The 12,088-nt window shown below is 44.7% G+C and overlaps 1 protein-coding gene across 1 annotated transcript in view; it reads right to left on the bottom strand.

The window, feature by feature from the left end:
• LOC311043529 (neural-cadherin) overlaps positions 1-12,088 on the bottom strand; it is a gene marked incomplete at both ends in the record, with an annotated part of 322,985 nt that overhangs the window by 202,876 nt on the left and 108,021 nt on the right. The window lies entirely within an intron of this gene.

Raw genomic sequence — 12,088 nt, 5'->3', positions numbered from 1 at the left:
ATTAGTGGCCGGGAAGCTCTGCTGCCAGTCCCTCTTGTATACTTGTGTTTCTTCTTTCTTCTATCTAATCAGGAAATCTGACTCCCCATCCATGAAAATAAACTAAACGTTGCCCATAGGTCCAGCGCTATGCCAAACTTCCTGATGGTGGTGCAACTACAATCATCTGAAATTATAAACAAACTAGTCCATACCCGGGGATGTGACCACTTAAAGGTTCTATGGCATTAATCCAGCCCACTCCCCTCCTCGCCCCTCCCCTCCCCTATCCTTTCCTTTGGGAGGGGGCGGAGCAGAGGTGATGATTGACAGGCAAAATCCCTCAACAGTGACACCCACAGGCAAAGATTTATTTTTTCATTGCAGTTGAAAAGGCTTTAGAAATGTGAGAGAAAAACACCTGCAATGGCTCACTAGAGTGGAGAATTCAGTTAAAACTTTTTATACACGTTTGAAGGACCATGACAAAGACTTTTAATGTGTTTAATGTTTAATGTGTAAAACTGAATGTCATGACACCTTTAAAGTATTTGCAGACTTTGTTTTATGTGCTGTGTACACAGTGTATCAGGGATCGAAATAAACTTGACATTTAGGAGCACCCACCAAAATGTAAGGAGCACCAATATGTTTTTGTTAATTAATACAAAAATGATATCTTTAAATGGTGAAAGTAGACTTAAAAACAGATGGTAGGCCACCCCAGGGGCTTTATGGGTCAGGATTTAAATTGTAGTGTCCTGACTGTCTGTCCCCCTTCCATCATCTATATTCACTGAGACTGAGGTATCTCTAAAGGAGGACATCTACACTGATTTCAATCACATTTTCAGCTGTGTTTCTTGTTCACCTTCATAGCCTATTTGGATAATATAAGTCGATTTCCTAATTTATAAAATAATTGCAATGTAAATATAACATGGTGTATGTCGTTCAATTGGCCATATTGCATATTCTATCACTTGTAATGTGCACACTGCACATTGATCAGGTTTTTTTCTGTTGCCATATATATTTCTAATTAGGCTATAAACACTGATTCTGAATATTTACCGTTTCAAACCTCACTTGCCAAAATATAACAGCTGTGTGTTCCTATGACTTGATCTCTGCCTAGCTCTGGCAGTTAAACACACACACACACACACACACACACACACACACACGGTGCAGAAAACTCAAGGTTACGTGTGTAACCCCAGTTTCTTTACTTTCGGAGTAAAATACTCACTATGGGATAACATCACCCCCTGGCGATGCACAGAGCACTACACACATTGACTCCCGCGACAATTCTGATTGGACAATTCTGATTGGATAGGGTCATGTTACGCGATCCGGCAGTCCGGAAGAGGTATAAAACCCCTTGTGTAACTATACCACGCCCTCTTAACAACTTCCCTCTGCACGTCAAATGCGCACAGAAGGGGTGTTACTGTTAGGCGAGTATATTACTCCAAAAGTGAAGAAACTGGGGTTACATACGTAACCTCTAGTTCTCTTTTCCTTTCTCCTTAATATACTCACTATGGGACTCATAAACCCCCCTGGGGACTAAGTCACACGACCCTTACAGACCCGCACGCCCTCGGCCCCAGGTTCCGCCCCACAGGCGAGACCCCGGCCTCACGGGCGCCCCAGCCCTCCGGGCATGGGTGCGAGATAACTACCAGAAGGAAAGACCCTGACAGACCACCTGGTCTGCCCCATTCAACTAATGGACAGACACAAGTATATCCCATACCACAATGAGGGGAAAACAGGTCCTCCTCCCCCGGGACCCAGCCCTATGCTGGTCCAGGGGGACCTAAGAGGAAGGAATAACCAGGAGATAAAGCAAGACCCCTAGGCCTGCTCATCCCTCCCCTGGCTAGAGGCAGCTGCTACACCTAGGACAGTGTGCGCCATTGACGACGCCGCCACGTCCACGCTGTAGAAAACCGCAAAAGTCGACGGAGACGACCAGTTTGCAGCATATTTCTTGCATCGAGACCCCCTTGTAGAGGGCCCAAGATGCAGCCACGCCCCGAGTAGAGTGAGCCCTCAGTCCCACAGGAACTGGAGTGCCATTACTCACGTAGGCCAGCCTGATGGCCGCCACGAACCATCTGGACAGCGTCGGCTTAGCCATCGCCTTCCTCTGACCAGTCCGGCCAAAAGAAAGCCAAAAAAAAGCTTCAAAGCTCTTACTGGACAAAGACAGTGCAACCGTCTATCCTCCGCCAAAGCGAAAGGAGGTGGATGGAAAACCACCAGCTCAACTGGGGCCCGGGCCACCATCCCGGTCTTAGATTTAAGCAGAACCTTCGTGTCATCGTTCGAGAACACAGAGGATAGGAAAGAAAGAATAATAATAAAATAAGCCACAGGAGCGTGCTTAACAGAAAGATTTAACAAAACTCCCGTGGGGGACACAAGTGACCCCGCTATGGGTTAAAGCTGGTTTTCGTGTAGATTTTTCTCCGGTAGTGTGTTCTTGTGCGTGCGCATTCACGTAGCAGAGTGAAGTTCCGGACTGCCGGATCGTGTAATATGACCCTATCCAATCAGAATTGTCGCGGGAGTCAATGTGTGTAGTGCTCTGTGCATCGCAAGGGGGCGATGTTATCCCATAGTGAGTACATTAAGGAGAAAGGAAAAGAGAACAACTGCACCACACATTACGTTCTGGAATGTCGGAGCTGCGTTCGCCGTTGTATCAATGAGTAAAGAATCTACACACTAACGCTATTAGCACCAAGAGCTACAGGCATTGGCAGCTCAGAGTGCCTTTGTTGTCTGTGTTGCACGTGTCAATCTGCATGTTAGTGCTATGGAGATGATATCCAAACCGCCCTCTCGTTCATAAAACAGTCCTTTATAAGTTTGCAGGCAACGTCTCTTGGTCCTCCTGCTGTTCTCTGGCTGTGTGTGTGTGTGTGTGTGTGTGTGTGTGTGTGTGTGTGTGTGTGTGTGTGTGTGTGTGTGTGTGTGTGTGTGTGTGTGTGTGTGTGTGTGTGCGTGTGTGTAAAGGACAAGTTTAGGCAACGGCCAGAGAAATGCCATAGCCTGCGGGGCTGTAACCATGACGACAGATCCCATAGGCCGAACTCCGAATCTCCGGTGTTTACACAAAAACGCTAATGAACAGCTTAAATTTTGGGAAAGTGAAAAACAGGCTTCCTCAGGGTCTGCCTATGCTAATGGTCAATGCCTGTGTGCAAGTTCAGATCAATTGCTCAACACTCTGAGGAGAACCATGTGGAACAGAGTGACTGACAGAGGTTTCCTTATTATGTAATATTGATCCATACCCGGGGATGTGCGCACTCAAAGTATTTGCAGACTTTGGGTTATGCGCTGTATAAGCTACCCAAAGCAGTAGGCATGCAGCGGGAGATCAGCTTGGGATGGGCACATCCCATTTTTTTGATGCAGTCCGTAGCGAACCCCCAGCAAATGATTTGCGGACCCCTGGACTCCGGGTGGGGGTTCACTGAGCTAATACTTTCAATCTAAGATGGCATTAAGGGTTTAAAAATGTTATGCTCACAAGAGCCCCTCTGTGCCGTCAAGGGCCATTTCATTTGAGCTGCTGTGTTGGAAATAACTACACTTTAGAACAAGTCACGGCTGGTAAAGTTGAGATTGGCACAGCATGGAAGGCAAACAACTTGGTTATGGAGGTCAGTGGGACTTCAAATTGAAACGCAGTAATGATATCATTTATTATTCCAGTGGTCTATGATAAGGCTTATCCCGTAATATCACTTGAAGAAAGTGGGTTGCTTTGATAGCAGTACATAGCAGTACAACCTGATAGCAGTACATACAGTACTGTAGCAGTACAACCAATACAACAAGTGTTTAAAATCCAGGAATCTGTGTGTGTCTGTGTGATGTCTCTTTATTATTGTCACGGTTTGAGTCAGGGCAGATTGTAGGACCCACTTGTGCAGGAGAGACGGAGGCAGAATAGATTAGATTAAAGGGTTTAATAACTCAAAAGACAGGGATACAAAGTAAGTGCTGAACTCAAGACAGGATCACACATAACAGTTTAACAATGAACTAGCAACCAAACACTTGGAACAGGGAGGTAAAAATACACAAGGACTAACTAGACACAGGTGAACACAACTGGACAATCAACACTGGGATAGGCTAACAGGCAAACACAACACAAGTGACTAGGGTTACAATAATTACAGGGAGGTGAGACAAGACAGGTAACAGTGACTAAGCACAACCGGAAACAAGACTACACAATAAGGTACAAGATTGTAAAGCAAAACCAAACGCGGAAACAAGGACTGCAACAATACTTCAGAATAACAGAACATACAAATGGAACGACACCACATAACAATCCTAATAAGTCTATGACCTTATAAGGGCAGCAAAGGTCCAAGGACTGAGAAATACAGTCAAAGTCCACGGCCCGAGGAGCGGACCGTGACAATTATGACGTCATAGATGACTGAACGAATACAGCATGGAGTTCAACACGGCTCCGGAGTGTGTGTGCGTGCGTGCGTGCGTGCGTGCGTGTCCTTTGCTCTTGTCTAAGTATGGCATTCCAAACTGATGCCATTAATATGAGGTGATAAATAGCCAATGGAAAAGCAGTGTACCCTTCTGGTGAGTTCAGTGCTCTCACAGAAACCAATGCATTCTGTAATTAATATAATGGGGGAGTCCAGTGATGTCCTCACTGTAGACCTGTTGCCCTGAAACACACAAAGCTCCTCTACCTCCTCAGTTGAACAACCTTGGTGATGGCGAGCTGCCTCCAGACAACAGGCTTGTATGGAGATGCAAGCCTCCTTAACATTGGCATACATCACGCAATGGCGTGCGAGAATTCTCGTGGCAAATAATATGGCCTGAAAACCAAAGACAACAAGCCTTATGTCCGGGATAGCGATAGTTCCTAAAGTTTACAGTTACATGTCTGTGGTTACACCATTTGGAGTTAATAACAAAGAAAGCAAGCCCCTCTGCCCTTCGTCTTAATACTTTGTATATGCCAGTTGGCTTGCACAACCGTGAAGCCATCTGATTCAACTACCCAGTCCGGAATATTACCATTTAGCCATCTCTCCGTAAAGCAACAAATTGGACTCCTGGTATTCATGTTGGTCTTACACAAGTGTTGATAATTTGCCCATCTTATTGATCAGCAATCTCAAGTTCCCCATGACTACAGAGGGCATGTTTGAATCTCCTCTTATACTCCCTCCTTTCTCCCTCACGTTGACACTCTTGTGCCGCCTGTGTCTCCTTATCTTTGTCTTTTGGTGGCGCTATAACTCAGTCCCACTGGCCAGTGGCCAGGAGTACTTCACACAAATACATCTCCCGGCCATGTCAATTGTTCTGACTGGACTCAAACCCAGCCCCAAACAGATACAAAAAAAAGACTATGGAACAGTATGTGCACATAAGTAAAGCAGTGTACTATCACCAAACATAGTGGAAAAGTTAGAATGCACTAAACGTAATGAAAAGGGGAAAGTAGAAAAACAGCATAGCAGCTCCGACAGGCTGCATCCCTCTTGAGTTCAGGAAAAAGGAATCAACTATATTCAGGTAGAGGCACTATAGATTGAAAAGGGAAGGGATAGCAATCACAGTGATTATGAGTACTCTGTATCATTGCCAGTAGTTGATGTTTTGCAAAGCATTGCACAGTGCAGCAATTTCCTGTTGAGTTCTGAAAAAAAATACGTTGCTGAAAATCCATCCATCTTGCTTGCATGTGTTTACTTGAAGCTGGTTTCAGAGCAATCCAGCACGGTTGCCTCAAAAAGCCAAAAAAACAATTGAAATTGCATCCTGTTCAATTGAAATTGAACAGGATGCTGTATTTATCTGCAAATGTATCTGGCAGACTAATGCAGTTTGTCTGAGCAGTTGATGCCAGCTGTGAAAGACTGGAAATAGGATAATGATGCTGAGAGAGATGCCCAACCTCTGTTTCTTGCACAGGATGACAGCGAGCCGTCATACTGCAATGCTAAATATGAACATGAATCAGAATATGACAAGCCTATAACGAGAACAAGAATGTGAGCCATTTACTACGAATGTGACACATTCCAGAAATCTGTCTGAATCAGAGACAAAAATCATCACACAACCTAACCCCCCAATCACTCACTACTCTGGATCCCTGAAGGCAGCGGCCGTGTGAAAAAGTGTCTGGGGAGAGAGCAGAATAAATGGTAGAGGGTAATAGCCTTGGAGTCAAGTAACATGGAGTTGATGATGATAATAATAATAATAATATTTTGGCTTCATAAAAAATAAACGTAGCCGGGTTGATGTGCCTATTGACTAAAACCTGCCTTAGATAATTATACAGTATACTGTACGACCATACAATAATTACTTTTCTGGTGTTTGTTTAATTTTGTTTAACTTTTTAGTTGTTTTCTATCAATTAAAACTTGCCACTTGCAATTATAACTGGCCACTTGCTGTGGCCAAAAAGTCTGCACGCCATACAATACTTAAATGAGAACGTGTTGTCATCAACTCTAATTTGAAGTCCAAATTAACTGCAATGCAATGAGATAAATATTCTCACTTGAAAAAGACCTAAAAATCTAATTAGAAAACGTTATTTCTTTTCCTAATTTCTACTGAAAATGTCTTTCAATATTCAATTTAATATTCAATTTGAGTGGTAACCAGTTTACAGAACGGGACTGTGTATTCAGATTTCGCAAATGGCATGAGCGCACGGAAACCGTCTCACAAACACAAATCCCCCAATTCGGCAGCGTTCTTCACCAACATTTTTGTGATTAACTGCAGTTAAACCTACTGTCATCACAGTGCCCACATATGGGACTTGACATGCCAGATATCAGTGCAAATTGGCATATGATATGCCCATATACTACGGACTGGCCATGACCTACGTCAGCGCATATTGGCAGTGTCAGTATCTGTGGCGCGTGCGCAGATAAGTTGAAAACAATGGGAGCACTCGCTAGAGAAAAGAGTTCAGTTCACACTTGTTGGTTGCACGGCTCTGACGTGAAAACCGTGGGCCGAAACATCTGTGTCTTGTACTGCTGCTGGGTCTTTAATGAATAATAAGAAATCCTGAAAGGAATTCAAGTGAGTGCTGGTGATCTTTTTTGAGCAAGTGTGCAGATATGCCCATATGTGGACAGGACATGCCCAATGTCAGTACAAATCAGCATATGACATGCCCATATATGGAGCTTCATCAACCAGAGAGCGGGAAAGAGAGTGGGGGAGGGAAAGGGAGAGGAGGAGGGGGAGGTGGAGGGAGAGGGAGAAACCGTGCAATAACCCAGCCAATGCTGGGGAACCTGAACACGCTGAATGACAGGTTGCGAAGAGCCTCCTTTTCTGCTTGTTCTAACTACAGGTTTCTCAGAAACATTAACACTGCTAGTGACTGTTTTTTCAACAGAACTTCTGACTATAGCAAGACGACACCAGTTTTGGGAAACACACCCATGGGTAAGGGAAACGATTCCCAGGATTACAGTACACAGAGAGGGAGAAGGATAGCAAGAGGCAGACTGACATTGATATATGATGCAGTGGCAATAGCATGGCAGTGACAAGAACATATAGATGGATACATGGGAAATGAAAGGCAGTGTGCGTGCGTGCGTGCGTGCGTGCGTGCGTGCGTGCGTGTTGTGCCAGAGCTAGACAAACACAAAAGAGCGAGCTAGTGGGGGTTTAAAGAGAGAGAGAAAGGCAGAAATATCATGGGAAAAAATCACTCCTGTGCCATGTGAGATGATTGAGAGCGGTTCAGATTGACTGACAGTCAACTCCACACCCTTCATCACCCTTATGCTCCACAATACACAGAACCACATCAATCCATGTCATGCACATGCACACACCCACATGCACACACACGTGCAGGAATGATGTGTGTTAATCCACCGTAACCTCATATACGGTACACACCCACACATAATCATGGTTGTCCCGAGTGAAACAGCCTGAGTGTGCACTGCTTCAAGATTCTGTCAACTATGCTCTCTCGCACGCACGCACGCACGCACGCACGCACGCACGCACGCACACACACACACACACACACACACACACACACACACACACACACACACACACACACACACACACACACACACACACACACACACACACAAAATACTAGCAAGTGACACATCTTTGTTTTCTTTCTTGTGAATACAGCATAGGGGGCCCTCGGTTTCACAAAGCCACGCTCAAAGGGTATACCAGGCAGTCAGCCTCCAAGGGTGGTTTCCGTGGCAACAGGCAGGTGATGGCAGGTGATAGGGTCCTGATGGGAGAGTGACAGCTCCCAGATGGATGGCGGCCATTTTGTCGGTCACCTAGAGAAGATGGAGCACTGCCATTACGCTCTTGTGTAATGGCTGATGTGAGATCTGAGAGGTAAAGGGCCTCGGTAAGACTTTCCAGTCATGGCCATGTACAGTATGAGAACACCAGTGATATTAGAGAGAGAGAATTCTGCACAAGAAAACAGGAAAAGAAGGATTGTTCACATGGTTCATCACAATGCCATGGAAAGAACACCAATCATGGTTTCTTATATTTCATCCTCATTCCTCTGTTTTCCTTCTTGTTGTCCATACTGTGTGTGTGTGTGTGTCTGTGTGTGTCTGTGTGTGTGTGTGTGTGTGTGTGTGTGTGTGTGTGTGTGTGTGTGTGTGTGTGTGTGTGTGTGTGTGTGTGTGTGTGTGTGTGTGTGAGAGAGAAAGAGAGTGTCTTGTGTCGTGGGTAGCAGAGATACATTTGTACAGCAAATGAAAAAAAAGAAAATAATCACTAATACATACATTCATACAATTTCCAATGTATAACACGACTAAAATAACAGAAATACATGGGTATATGGAATCTGTTCGAACTCAACTAACTTCTAGTTACAAATACAATTAGGTCCAGCTGCTTCATGATGTCTGATATCATGTCTAGAGGGGCGGGTTCAAATTCTCCGCAAAAAAATTCCGCCGGATCCTATTCGTTCACCGATCTGTCCGTCAGCCCCCGCCCCTCCTCCTCCCCAATGTGCAGCATTGAGAGCCCTGATGTCACAACATTTGGAGCGACGTCCACTGCACTCTGGTTGGGGAAATGAAACACTTCCTATTCCAGGAACGTCAACAGGCTGGTCCAGGCTCTTATTTTTGAGCAAAACTAAAAAATAAAAGCCTGAAGATCAAGGCTACTCACTGTCTAACTGTCTCTGCTTGCATGCATTCAGTAAACACCAATCTGGGAACCCAGACCCAACTGAAAATGAAAAACAGCGACCTCTGCTGTTTGTTCTATCTCAGTTAGCTCTGGGCGGAAGAAAACGCAGCACACGTGCGCAAGGAAACCGGGTTTTTTGGTCTGCCTTCACCGCTCCACTTCAGGGTGGTGTGACTATGTTTTCATTCCCACTAACAATATTTCTACACGGAACACTAACACCACTTCTCCCAGAGAACATGGATCGTTTTGGTTATAAGCCCACTTGTTTCTATGATGAAAGAGTAAGTTGTTTTGTCTGCTCCGCGGACGCTATTGTTAAATTAGTTTCGGTTAGTTTCGAGGGGGGAAGGGTCAACGGACACGTGAATCCCGCCCACTACATTTGATTGGGTAAAGCGCGGCCTGCTTCCTGATCTGATAGCACGCCCACTTGAAACCAATGCGCACGGGTTGTCAACACGGCTACCGACAGATTCAAACGTAGAGCAGAATCTGTTCTTGAGAGATTAAGTAAACACAGACACACATGTGCCTGCTCTCTCTTTCACACTCTCTCTCACACACACACACACACACACACAAACACACACACACACACACACACACACACACACACACACACACACACACACACACACACACACACACACACACACACACACACACACACACACACACACGATATATATATATATATATATATATATATATATATATATATATATGCATAGGGAAAGAAATACGCTTTGTCTTAAAAGTTGTATTTTACTGCCCCATTCCATTGGAGACATGGCTGATGTACGAGCTCATGAGTACATCTGTGTTTGTGAGCTCTGTGTTTGTGTGTGTGCATGCACAAGCACACATGTGTGATTTATTGCAGTCTATCTAGTATTGTTTTCTGTGGCAGCCCCAGTAGAGCTCCACTGGGTTGAGGCAGGAGAAAAACTGACTGATTATTCCACTGATGTTGACAGTGAAATCAATAAAGCCCAACACACACACACACACACACACACACACACACACACACACACACACAGCAAACTCTCTGAATATCAGCCACACAATGTAAGAACATTTCTTACAGCATGTACTGTACGTACCTGTACCGACAACATGCTTTATTGAGAGGTCCCTAATCACTCAAAACACACACACACACACACACACACACACACACACACACACACACACACACACACACACACACACACACACACACACACACACACACACACACACACACACACACACACACACACACATCCACAGGGAGCTCCATGGCTGATTGACCCTGCCTCACCAATCTGCTTTGCTCTATGCCAGAAAATCAACCAATTAAAAAATGCAGGGGCCGGGCCACAGTGGCACTGCAGGGGAAACGGCAAAAACATGCAAACTCGCCTTTTCACTTACTTTCTCACTCTCTCTCCCTCCCCAGTCTCTCTCTCTCTCTCCTCGCTCACACACACACACACACACACACACTTGAATATGGTTTTAAGACCCACAGGAGGGTCAGGGTGTTAAGATGACGGAGGCGTGACTGTGTGAAGGTGAGAGTCTTTGCGTGCGTGTGTCTGCGTGCGTGTGTGTGTGTGTGTGACAGACTTAAGTGCATTGAACTGAGAGAGTGGCTGGCTATAGTCCCACTGCGACTTTTCTCTCTCTCTCTCTCTCTCTCTCTCTCTCTCTCTCTCTCTCTCTCTCTCTCTCTCTCTCTCTCTCTCTCTCTCTCTCTCTCTCTCTCTCTCTCTCTCTCTCTCTCTCTCTCTCTCTCTCTCTCTCTCTCTCTCTCTCTCTCTCTCTCTCTCTCTCTCTCTCTCTCTCTCTCTCTCTCTCTCTTGAGGAATGTTATGGCAAATCATTCTGTTGGTTGCTCACTTACATAAAAAATAAAATAAAGTAATAAAATAAATCAATTCATTACCAAATCTGTCAATGGTTGTGAATTGTATTAAAATGAAATGTAGGTTTTCACTATTCAGATGATTTTTGTAATCTTTCTTCTTTTCTCTGTCTTTTTCTTTTATTAAGCCGATTTGTTATCAAATGATCAGTTATTTTAGTGACCAAAAGACGTGCATCTAATGCATAGGAACATACAATCCTGCCAGTGGTCCTAGAGGTGTAGCTGGTTCCACTACTCCTAAATTAGAATGGGTCAAATGCAGAGGACACATTTTCCTGCAGTCTTTTTAGGTTTTGTGCAGCATCAAAGTTCATCTTCCACAAAGATGAAGGATTGACAAGGTTAATTGAAAGATCATGATCATACTCAACAGACTGGCTTGCTAGACCAGCCGTTTATCCATGCCCCTGACAGGGCAAATAGCCCCCTGGGCTCAAGCCTCCTGAGGTGTAGTCTTCGACACCTCTCTTTATACCCAGAGATGCTATTCTAAAGAAGGATACGTGCTAAAGATCAGGGACACCAATAGTTAAAGAAGTCTTCCATAGATGTACTATAGACAGATTATGCAGATAGAGAGTAGGAGTAAGCGTCCATGGGGGGCATCATCAGCTGTTAAGATTGACAGCTGCAGTAAAGTCAAACTAGCCCTTTGGTTTGAGAAGTTGCCGACAATGCATTTAGACTATATTCAACAAGGTTGAATATAAGTAGAATAAATACACATTGACAGTCTATACATATTGCTACCGTAAGAACATACACTAGCACATGAACAGCTGACCAGGCCAACGCATTAATGTCCCATGGTAGCAGTAAATAGAAATGATCCTATAGTATTTACAGCGTTTATCCGATCAATGTATGCTCAGTCTTGTGCATAGAGTATCTGCAACCTCAACTCTTTCCCCCCTGACCTTGTTC

This window comes from Gymnoscopelus microlampas (assembly GCF_963454915.1).
Source record: "Gymnoscopelus microlampas genome assembly, chromosome: 1".
Lineage (NCBI taxonomy): Eukaryota > Metazoa > Chordata > Actinopteri > Myctophiformes > Myctophidae > Gymnoscopelus > Gymnoscopelus microlampas.
This window is presented reverse-complemented; position numbering and strand designations above follow the sequence as displayed.